Source organism: Anneissia japonica, unplaced genomic scaffold (genome assembly GCF_011630105.1).
Source record: "Anneissia japonica isolate Jap-2015-1 unplaced genomic scaffold, ASM1163010v1 scaffold288037_len161832_cov179, whole genome shotgun sequence".
Lineage (NCBI taxonomy): Eukaryota > Metazoa > Echinodermata > Crinoidea > Comatulida > Comatulidae > Anneissia > Anneissia japonica.
In genome coordinates, this window is record NW_022697892.1 from 4229 (window position 1) to 16767 (window position 12539).

General features: G+C 36.6%; 1 non-coding gene across 1 annotated transcript; it reads left to right on the forward strand.

Annotated features, from left to right (window-relative positions):
* The first annotated feature begins 1913 nt into the window (after positions 1-1913).
* Positions 1914-1986, forward strand: Trnar-acg. Its single transcript has one exon. It is a non-coding gene; the product is annotated as a tRNA-Arg (tRNA).
* Positions 1987-12539: the final 10553 nt, after the last annotated feature.

Below are 12539 nucleotides of genomic sequence, written 5' to 3' on the forward strand. Positions count from 1 at the left end.
CCCTTAAACCGTACGTAAACGTAAGTACTGATCCAGAAATGTAATCAGCTTTCCGGACAACACTTCCTGCCTGAGTGGCGAGTGAGTGAGGGTAGAAACAGCCAGATAGCAGGCCTATATAATGAAGTGCCGGAAGGTTTATTGGCTTGATGAGCAATGACTTGAAGTGTGGTGGGGTCTACCTGACAAAATATGGTTAGGCCTATATAAGGTGATGTTTAACTACTTGAGAGCATATTTTGGTTTGTCTCCAGTGGGAGTGCATGATGTGGGATGGCAGCAAGCTTTATTGGGCACCCTACATGTATACAGTACACGGTACGCCGACGGCGCCAACCCTCCGCCAACGGAGCCAAATCTCATCATTCAGTGTTTCAAACCAATCAAACGATATTCGCATTCATCACCCCTCCTTCTTATATTTTGTGCCCAAATCTCTCTCTCCGATCCAATCGTTTTGTCCGGGTGATCAATGCAACCAGTTTCGAAGAAAGTTCACCTGAGTGTTAGCCTCATTAGCCCAATAAAATTAAACATCACTTCAATGAACCCATACGACCTATCACGTGCTGTCTGTGCACTTTGCTCTTGAATACTCTAGCCTGTTCGATGAAACGCTAAAACCTCGTAAAAATAAGTTTGTCGTTTTATATAAATGTGCCAAATAGTATAGGCAAAGTAACAAATGATTTGGCCCAAGACACCGAATTTGGGCCTGCCAAGTTATTTGTGCATCCTGTAAATTTTTCTTATTTTATTATCTTACTGTCTGTTTACTGCTTAATTCAGTCACTTTTGTAGCGATCTCTTGTCTTTGCATTTGAATACACTTTTAATTTTAACCTTTGACTTTTATGCGGTCCCAAGAAAACGCGCCAAAAATAATAAAGCTTTAAATATCCCTATAATCACATATGGAGTGTAATACCAGTAACTGAGTGTCTGTTGTTTCCGCCTTGTTTTATATCTTGAAGTTTTAACTAAAACCTTCACTCTTATCAACAAAACAACAAAAGTGGTTTACGTAATCATGCCAAAATCACTTGGCCATGGGCTGCTTTCTAGGCCTGCATCTGGCATTGACAGGAAACATCACTCCATGTATAGGATTACATTATATAGGCCTATTGTTTTTCAGGTAAATCTTGCGTAAGTTATTATGATATAGGCCTTGCCTAAAATAATCGTGTCAATTATTAGGTTGCTAAGTAGGGGTAACAAAGTACTGCAGTTCAGAAAATTAAATTTTAACAGTTGCTATTCGTAAGCTAATGACTTCCAAAAATTTGCGGTTGATTAAGTACCGAATTAAGCCGATCTGCACCGCCTGGCCCACCGTTTTTTCATAGGCTCTCTAATCTTAGCTGTAGGCCCAGTCAAGCTGGTGAAGGTAGCGCGAAATTCAAAAGCTATCTGACGGCCACGCGATCACGATTAAGCAACGTTTCTTCAGGTCCATTTATGTGCAAAATTAAGCCCAAGGCAGAATATTTGTTTGTGTAGTATTAACGAAATTATTTCTGCACGAGACAAACTTATTATAAACATTTACTCGTTGTTTATATATTTAAGCCTATACTTCGAATATATGTAATGTTTGAAGCTCGAGTCTTTTTGTGAATTTATTTAAAATTAAGAGTCACTTTCATACAATTGGTCTATACTTTTATTTTTATTTTTTTGGTAGGCCTATAATTTATTCCATAATGCTGTGATACTTGCTTGTATACTTGTTTAAGTGCTGGGTGGTATGCTATTCGACAAGTGTAACGGCTAAATAATGGTCTACCGGTTTTAATGTATTCTATATAATACAAATTGTTTCATTGGTACATTTAATAGTCTAGTATAAAATGTTACAGAACAGTTAAACTTATGGCGAAATACCATTATAAAAAGCTTTTTGTACAACCGGCCCTGTGGCCCAATGGATAAGGCATCTGACTACGAATCAGGGGATTCCAGGTTCGAATCCTGGCAGGGTCGTATTCTTTTTTTTCCAGGGAACTATTTTTATGTAATTGGACAGGACAGTGATACTCGAAACTATCATTCTTGTTATTATAGGTTATGGATTTACAGTAGAAGTGTAGCTACGATTTTCAACGATCATGTAAGCTTTATCCAGCCTATCATTTTTTTTTCTTTGACAAAAAACTGTTGTATGATGTCCCTATATATGGTCTTGATGTGCCTATATATGGTCATGATGTGATGTCATCATGACCATAATTTTATGCATGTCACATGTTTTTGTCACTAAATTTCATGTCAGGGCTTTAGAGGGCGTCTTTCAATTGTACTAACCTATATTCGTTCTAGAATATGTTTCGTTTTAGTTTGTCATTGAAGTTAACGACATATTCATATTCTGGGTACTGTATTATTTGAAATATAGAATATTCTTTATATCCAAAACTCCTGTAAACATAAATTGGAAAAGAAAGAGGATCAAATATCACAATGAAGCATCAACTCACAAGCAATAACATTGATAACTCTTAAAAGAAAGGTAGAAAACGACCATTGCTGTTAAGATCAACACGGTCTCATATTTCTTTTTATTATTATTGTTTATTATATAAACAATTTCAATTCTAGATGTAGTGACAACGATACCCGATTGTCCGAAGATATTTTTCTTTCGCTTTTGATAATGGATTAACGTCTGATATCATTGTTATAATCAAACCGATTCTGAATAATATTAACTTTTTGACAAGGGACATGAGATGAGATTCGTGCTCCTACCTGTTTTAATAGCCTAATATTGGTGATGATCTCCAGCAACTTATACCACCAAATTTGAAAACTTTAATTTACTTTTATCATTCTTCTTAAAATACAGCGTACAAAGTTCAACTTTGAATCTTCTGTTCTAAATACCAGTTCGATGTTTACAGGATAATGGTAGGAATCGATTAGGCCTACTGACTGCAGGTGGTAGTTAGGCCTAGGATCTTCCACTAACAACCGAACAACCAGGTCATCCCACAACCTGCCTCACACAAACAACCCTTTACCATTCCCTCATCATAGTCACCATCACCCATACTTAATGTACACAGAAGCACCTCATTAGCATGCCTCACATGCAGTGAAGGATTCAAGAGAGGGGAAGCCGGCCCGGGCACCATAAATTTTTCAAAATTATAACAATGGAGAAAAAAAGAAAGCAAATTATATTCAAATCAAGAGGGGCCATAATCATAATTTCTCTTATCTCGGCCCATGGTCGGGCTCAGGTGGGTGGACCCTCTATCTGTGAAAGTCCCTCCCTGGGTCTCTTTTTTCGAATTCCTGGATCTACCACTGGCACACACACACGCACACACACACACACACACACACACACATATATATATATATATATACAACAATGCCTGTCTCTTATACACATCTAGATGTGTATAAGAGACAGATATAGGCCTATTGTTTTTCAGGTAAATCTTGCGTAAGTTATTATGATATAGGCCTTGCCTAAAATAATCGTGTCAATTATTAGGTTGCTAAGTAGGGGTAACAAAGTACTGCAGTTCAGAAAATTAAATTTTAACAGTTGCTATTCGTAAGCTAATGACTTCCAAAAATTTGCGGTTGATTAAGTACCGAATTAAGTATAGGCAAGATAGCTTCCTGTCGGATGTGAAATAAAATGAATAATTTTAAAATAAGTAAATGAAATCAGTTATTTGTACAATATCAAACTGTTAAATTGTAGCAGCTCAAAAACGAAAGTCTTCCGCTTGATATGCTTTAAATAATCCATAGCACGCCCTCTTGTGGAAGACAAAAGCCATCGTTAGATTCTTTTAGTTGTGGTCTTACGCACTTCAGTTCGTTTACTTAACTTGCATTCATCTAGCCATTCTCAGTTCACGGTGCATTAGCTTCGCTGTACCAACACTGCCAATTGCTTGAAAATCTATCTTTAGTTTCGAGCTTGCAGAATAATAAGAAACGGACGTGGATTTGTTTAGTCAAAATGGATGTCTCTCACTCGACTGGGTTTTCCCTTGAGGCATTTTAAATGTGTACCATGAAAAAGCTGTACCCTCTTATATATTTCTTCATTCGTTTACCAATATTAAATATAGGGTTAACTATTGTTAAGAATATTCACCGGCTGGAGGGTGACTTGTGACGTATGATTGTCATTGATGAAAAGTCACAAAGTGGAAAAAAGACAGTGTATTGCAACAGACAAGCCGAACTTTAGGCCAAAATCAAATTGATATTTGGATAATGTTAGGCTTTTAAAACCTTATTAACTTCCGATAGGTTTATGTGTAATCATAATAATGTTTTCTAATGTTAAGGCAATATCAAGGCCTTTTAGATTTTATCTAAATATAAAAGAGTCTAGTTTTCATACTGCTTCATACAATTAATAACCAAAATATATAGGCCTACTCACTCCTAACTGTCGGTACTTTTCACGTCTTTCGTGCTACCGGTACCGTACAATTACTGTCATAGCCCTAATAATAAAATCATTTCCTGTGCTGGTGGTCTATACCCTAAACAAAACTTGTAGGATTTGCAGACGTCTTTTATTATTTTTCAATTCTGTATTAACAAGATTAGATGATATCTTATCGTCAATCAACCAAGTACACCCTGTCGACCTCCGGGTAAACCCTCGTCAATAAACCGGCAGGTAGACAGGTCGCTAAACACCGGTTACCCTAAAAGAACCCGCCAATGCCAACATCACACCTTTACAATATTCAAAGCCAGAACTTTACCACATTAGTTGCACCGAAGATTATGGCTATTAATTTGTTTACAAATAATATTAAATCTCTGCGTATATAATTTCGACGGGATATTTCGAGATAAATTTGAGATAAAGTTAATAAATCCGTGGTCCTTACACACCGGTGGTCGTACGACCGTCGGCCGAATAATAATGCGTTGCTCTATATATAAGCGGTTGACGATGCGATGCCGTCTCATGCATTTGGTGTCTGGGTGGATCGTAATTAAAAACGATCAGTTGCGCTCGCCTCGTCGCATTATATTCTAGTTCTTCATAGAATCACGTCGACCGAAAACCGTCAGGGCATTGTGTGTCTATCTATAAAACTTTTTTATATTTATTTTTGACATTTTTTTTTCTTATTTTTGTGGTTTGTATTTGATACCGGTAATGAAATTTTTAAAAGGTTAAGTTGCGGTAAGTATAGTTTGTTGCCAGTAGCCAGATGATATATAAGTAAAAACGCGTATAAAAACATCAACAATTGAGTTAAAAATAACCCAGTAGATTTATGGTATTAAAAGTTCTTTCATATTTTCCGATGACGACAGCGACAGTGGACTATCGCTTCTTGTGACGTAATTCATTGAATTTAAAGGAAGTGCTCTTATTGTACCTACACTTCCACGGTTATCTGTCTTAACTGTTTCCATTATTATTAACGTATTCTGTTGAACAGGTGATTTCCTATTCGAAAAACATCCTCCTGTCTGTCTGCACGACAAAGGTTACAATGCATCAATATTTGCCTTCAATCTTTGCATAACGCTTTTTCTATCACATGGGTAGTCCTACACTGTTTTTATTTTTTAAAACATGCCGTCAATATTAAACGTGGACTACCTGAATTGTTCTCCACATGGGTATTTTTTAATTTAAAAACATGTTTACAAAAGAAAAAATGGATTAACAGCTGAGAATGTTGCTCAAATTAGTATCCAAAGCCTTCTACGACTGTAGTACTGCAAGATTTCTTGACAGTTGACAGAGGTGGGGGTTGCAAAGAATCCGACAGGCAAGGGAGGAGTAAGGAGGCAATGGAGGAGTAAGGAAAGAAAGAGAGCGTTCCTTAAAAATTCGGGGATTTTCCAGTTTCCTGTGATAGTAAGGATGATGTTGACAAGCGTTCCTCTCCGCTACTAGTTTACGTTATAACTTAACTTTATTGAAAACATAAATCTACACCTTATAACGTGCGAGTTGGGTGGCCGAGGCAGGGGCGTCGCGCGCTAACTACAATCTTAGCATCGGCGCTGGTTCGGTTGGTAGAGCTGGAGTAATTCCTCCATGGTAGAACCAAGTCTTCTTGAAGGACTTCAAAACGGGACGGCCAATGTAGAGATCTAGCTCGTGTGCACTTTAAAGAACCCATTTCATCTTTCAGATGGGGTGTTACCTAGATGCTATGGTTCATTTCCGCCCCTGTCGTTAAGGAATGATGTGAACATAAGCGCCTCTCTACGGCTGCTACAGTAGTCACGAGCCACACCCATACACAATTCAGCACAATGTGAGTTATGGGTTATTTTCTCCTACAGTGGTGTATCTAGGGGTGCGCGTTTGGGGTTACGGTACCGTACTCCTCCAAAACAGCTCGCTTTCTTCCAGTCGCTCTCCCTCCCATTGAAAATGTCCGAAGCAAAAAAAATAAAAAAAATAAAAAAAATAAAAAAAAATAAATAAATAAATCACACTTAAGTTGTTAAAGAGTCACCTCATCACCTTATTTTCCCCACTCCACCTTCTCCCCACCCCCCACCAATCATCCCTATTTCAATATTTCTAGATAGGCCTACGCCACGTTTTCCCTATACCCGTTGCTGAAGCGTTGACATTATTTTGCAGACAACAAGATTACAACGTTCACATCGTTCGCGAATGTATAATGTGCTTGTTGGGCTTAGTATACTGCTAATGCGCTGTCATTAATACCATAATAAAAGTAATAAAGCAATTTCATAAATATAGGTAGGATACCTATCCTTCACAAACAAATTTCTCAGCTTGCATCGACTTTGTTTTATAAGCAAGTAGGCCCTAGACCTAATACGAGGAAGATTAGCCCTAATATAACCCGATCGCTCTGTCAGAAACAAACGAGCTACGTACAGTAGTACCGGTACGGTATTTTTTTGCCGGTGGCCAGCTCTCTTAATAATAGCATCTTTTATTATATAATTAGTAATAAACCAACACTGTAAAAACCTGCAATTTCAGTAATACACAACACAATACATATTATATTACTAACGTCTCTGGATAGAATATGTTTATGATGTTATCTGTGAAAAAGCGGTTTATATTACATTAAATACTCGTAGCCCTAGACTTGGCACTACCGATATAATCATACAGGCACCGTAGAATATACACCGGGCTGCGCATTCGTTGATTCCTCGAAGGAATACAAGAAGGGGGAACAGTCGAAAAGTCGATTGATAACGATCAATCTATTTTTCTGCTTTGCAAACAAACCTCCAACAAAGACGGCACGCGACAGCGCATTCCAAGTAGACTTAGGCCGGTGCAGCTCAAAAAAGCAGGATTAGCAAATTCAACTTGGCTACTCAATACTATGCACTTTCCTTCCGCTTTAGGCCTTGATAAATCAATTTAAATCCTTATACAAACACAAGTACTGTATATGCTCCTTGCATATTATCATATTTTCCTCACTTTTAATACTATTTGTAGGCTACCAACAAATATTTAAGATTTGTTAACTATAGGTCTACCGTTCGAAATTCGAATTGAATTACTCTACTTGTCAATGTATTTTAGATTTAACCCTTCAACTAAAATAAATACGTGAGCCTTTAAAATACACTTTAGGTATGTAAGTTCGATTATAAAATATCGTCAACACTGTATACAGACAAAGTGAGCTATATTCATCCTGTAACGTTAGATGCGCCGAAATTTCCCTCCAAAAATTATACTTTGTTTCTGTGGAACAAAAAGGTTTGAGCTGTATTAAAACCGACCTGATATTTTAAAAAAAAAAGACATGCCTGAATGATTTTAGTCACGTGTCCACCTTTTAATCGCGGATATATTAAAGATATAAACTTCAATAACGGATATTCAGTGTCTGGTATACGCTATTGATTTGTTGACCTTTTTCGCAAAAGGTCAACATAAAACTAATTATAAAACACATACACGCGACCACAATCGCTTATATAACGCTTGGAGAATCTGTTTATCTAGTAATAACTCACCGAAATGATAAAAACAAATGTAGTGCGTACAAAATAATTATAACTATTTAAATTAATGCTCTTATTAACTTATTATCCTTGTCAAAGTCATAAACTTGGCGCGAACATACCAATCTTCATTAATGGCAATGTTAATAAAACAGCAACAACCTAAGCTTACAGACAACACTGCTGATTGACACACACACACACACACACCTGTCTCTTATACACATCTAGATGTGTATAAGAGACAGCTATCGCTTCTTGTGACGATAAAATGTCTAATCAAACCTACTTTTTAACCTCGCTTTATATATATATAATAAAGGTAGTATATATATATATATATACATATATAATTTATGTAAAATAATTAAACTTTTTTATTACACAGTTCTTAATCACTTATTGGCCTAATTGAATTCTGCCAATATGCTTCGAAGCCACAGCACTAGCCCGATTAACCCGACCTGCGGACTATTAAACTTTTCAATTTTTCCTTAATGTTTCGAAAAATTCCGATTGAGATTCTTGTTAAAATAAAAAAGAACCTGCAATCTTGAATTCCTTATTGTTTTAAATGTAGGCCAGAGTCAAATAAAGAGCACGAAGCATGCAAAGAGTAAACCGCTTAAGTATTTACATGGTTTTACCCAAAGAACTACTTAGATTAGCGATGCTTATTCAACGTGAACAAATGTACAGAGAAATTGGATTTTATATCATTCCCGGATATTTATCCAGCTAGCAGTGCTAGTGGTTTCCATATTGTTTGTCAATGCATACATGCCACACGACACAATAGGTCCGTGATGGGGGTCACTCAAACACCCCTCTTTTTGCTATCACTTAAGAAGTCAAATTACTCCAGCGTATGAATATAGCTTAGCAGTGCCTTACGGCAAATAATTAGATTTGTTTGCATATTCTTACACCCTAACTTCAAACTCAGAACCACTCTTTGTGTGTCCTTAAGGAATACCAGTATGTAATTAAAGGTGAAGTTCTTTCATAAGCAGTATAGTGTACAGGCCTATCAAAAACCCTGTAAAGAAAGTGCAGGTACCTAATTAATTGATAAACAACGAAAACACGAAGTGTTTGTAAAAACAGAATGAGGGTGTGAAGTAGAGGTATATCAATACTCTACAAATAAAAAAGGTATCTTTTGTTCTTATTCGTTGGTTCGGGCATACCGTCTACTACCGTAGCTTTGTTAGGCATGTGTATGGCCCGAATGGATGCTTTACTTCACACGTGTCCATCGCCCCTTCTTAAGTATTAAAGTTACGCATATGCCCGTCATGGTGCATAGCAAAATATGTGTTGTATTGCGCTTAGATAGATTTTTCCATTATACGAACATAATGGTGAAGGATAATTCCTGTTTTAATTTAAGGGAAAACATCGAAAGGATAAAAATTAGTGTCGTTGTTACTGAAGATAGACCTAATGGATTAAAGCTTGAGGTTTAAAACACAATCAATCGGTTTCGATGTGTACCGATTAATGTTGGCTAGGTATCGATTTAGTATTAAGGACACGGTAGTGGGCATAGAAGAGTCTGTCGCGTGGAGATTGTCCTCAGATTAGCTATCGGATTAGGTATAGGCCGTTGCCTTGAAAACTGATGTATTTCTCAATGAGATTTAGGAAAGATGTATCGATCCATTTGCTCTAAGTATTTACTCCAATTCCTCTCGGTTACATTGCTTGAATAAGTGTACGTATCTCTGCCTACATTCCTCCCTCTCCGCCCAGCGACCCCTTCGTATCGTAACACACCCGTTGAAAAGTACCAGTTGTATGACAAACTGGCGGGATCCGAACTTACAGCCTCCAACGGCGGCGTAACGTTTTTGTGGTGGGTGGGGGGGCATTATATAAGGTGATCAATCTAGTATGCTAGCGAAGCGAACATCTGGGCTCGGGGTCAGGGGCCACCAAGGGCCCCGGTGGGGGTCAAGGAGACGAAGCCCCTGGAAGCTACGAATATTTGACGAATTTTGGTGAAATGTAGGCCTATTAGTTATTTTATATGCATCAAGCTACTGTAATATGACTTCATAATTGTTGTATTTTCCGAACAATGTAGAAGTCGAGATTGCTTCCACGATTAAATGAATTATTCAACTTGTGAGGGATATCCTTGATAAGGTATTACCTGACGAAACTTTCTCTTTTTCCCCGACGGATAAATATTACCCTTCTAGGAGCTCGGAAATGGTGCTTGAACGGTGGCGATCCAGGAAGTCGAAATAGAGGGGGCCCAGGGAGGGACTTGCACAGTAGAGTGTACATCCGTCTCAGCCCCACCATCGTTGGGTTGGGGAAAGAAAAAGATATGATTATGGCACATCTAGATGACCGGAAATGGCACTCTCAGATATAAATTTGAATACAATTTTCTGTTTTCTCCACTTTTTTAATCATTTTGTTTAATATAACATTTGACCTAGCCTATCATTTTGTTTCACAAATACTACATGTCAAGCGAAGAAGTTTTCACTACAGTTTACAACCTATAATACATTATTTATAATGTAATATAAATGTTGTAGTTAACCTTCTGAGAACTTTATTTTAATAAATGGTTTAATTAAGTACCGTATCATTCTTTTCGTTAAATTAGACGAAATTTAAATGTGGTTATACATACACGTTAGTTTGATGGTTTACTTTAAGCCAATGAGTTACATCTTACATCTTCATCATTAACATAAACAGAACTAGGGCGTACGCACCATGAATAGGCACTATTCATGGTGCGTACGCACCATGAGATAGGTACTTTCCATGGTGCGTACGCACCATGAATAGTGCCTATCTCCGCCCTGTGCCTAATACAGAAGATTTCATTGTTTTCTTCATGCTCGAGGATAGGTTTCAACGAAACTTTACAGACTCCCGCTTTACAGACATCAATAAATATGGTACACACTGGTTGCTCAACTCCAAAACGTGTAATGTTCGTTAGAAAAAGAAACAAGAATCTATATTGTAGGTCTATTATAACAATAATAGGTCGATTTATAAGGCGAAAATAAACAAGGAGCATCAAAACCAAAATGATAATAATAATAGGCCTAATAATAATAATAATAATAGGCCTAATAATAGGCCTAATAATAATAATAATAATAATAATAATAATAATAATAATAATAATAATAATAATAATAATAATAATAATAATGACATTGTATAGCGTTCGTTAACAATGTTTGTCACTAGTGCTGGGAGAAATCACAAAAGTGAAGGGTCCAATGGTCCCCCGTTCCGCCACGGTTGACAGCCTCTCGCTGACAAGGTGAGTGTCAGACCGTTAGAAAACAAAGACCTATACTATACGAGGCAAATGCTCCAGTCTCTCATAAATTTGAATCATTACGTTCACACATAGTGGAGCCATATATAACTAGAAACTAGCTTGTATACGGTCGCGGTTAGTGGTTTTATTAACATAATAATATCATACGGGCTTCTGTGGTGTAAGGGTATGACGCTTGCCGAGATAGCGACAGATTACGGCTTCGATTCCAACCAGAGACCATTTTTTCATACATAACACATAGTAAGGATGTAATAAATCCTACCAAACTATGTTTGGTAGGATTTATTACATCATGTTCCTCTATATTTAAGAGCACGGTATCATTATCTACTTGATTTATACATTAGGCCTATACATAATGTATATAATATATATAGCATATATAATATATATAAATAAAAAAATAAATATATATATATATATACATATACATATATATATATATATACATAGCCTATATATACACATATATACATATATATATATATACATATGTATATATATATATGTATATATATATAGTGTTTGTATCTGTTCAGAGAACTGATATGGAATTAATTTTTCAAATGTAGGCCTATAGTCCGTTTATTATATAAAAGGCCTTATAGTATTTCAGCCCACGTGCCTCGTTGTTAGGTATTGGTGTCTCAACGCTACTCAAGTTTCCGTCTGAATTTAAATCATGTTAATATTTACGCCACTTCATTTCAAGTCCGATATCTCAGCAAACATTTAACAACCTAATTAGATTGTAGAGTCGAACCCAGAAATCATCTTAACAGCCCAATGAATGATAGGCTATGTCGCGTGAACTCAACAAGCTGAAGTGTACTCGATGTTTAAAGAATTCACCAGAGATTATAAAGTTTTAACGAGGACTGGTGTTACATAGTAGGAATCGAGACCACGTTCTAAACCTCCTTCAAGTTTTTTTTTTATCATATTGTGTACGGTGTTTAAATACTGTGAAAATGGTTATTCAACAAAAACGGTGAACAGAATTAGATTAGACTACTTATTCTTATTGAAGTAGTCTTTGTTGCGCTTGTAGCACAGCCAAATGGAGTGGTACGGTAGTTTGTCATGATTATTCAGTGTTTTTTTTATGTTTGCTTGCAGAGAATCAACACTTAGACTAATATTAGATGTGTATTAATACGGTAATAAAGATTGATAGAGACATTGGGAACATTGGAATAACTAACAATGTTAGAAAATAATCTGTAATTTTAATTATTCT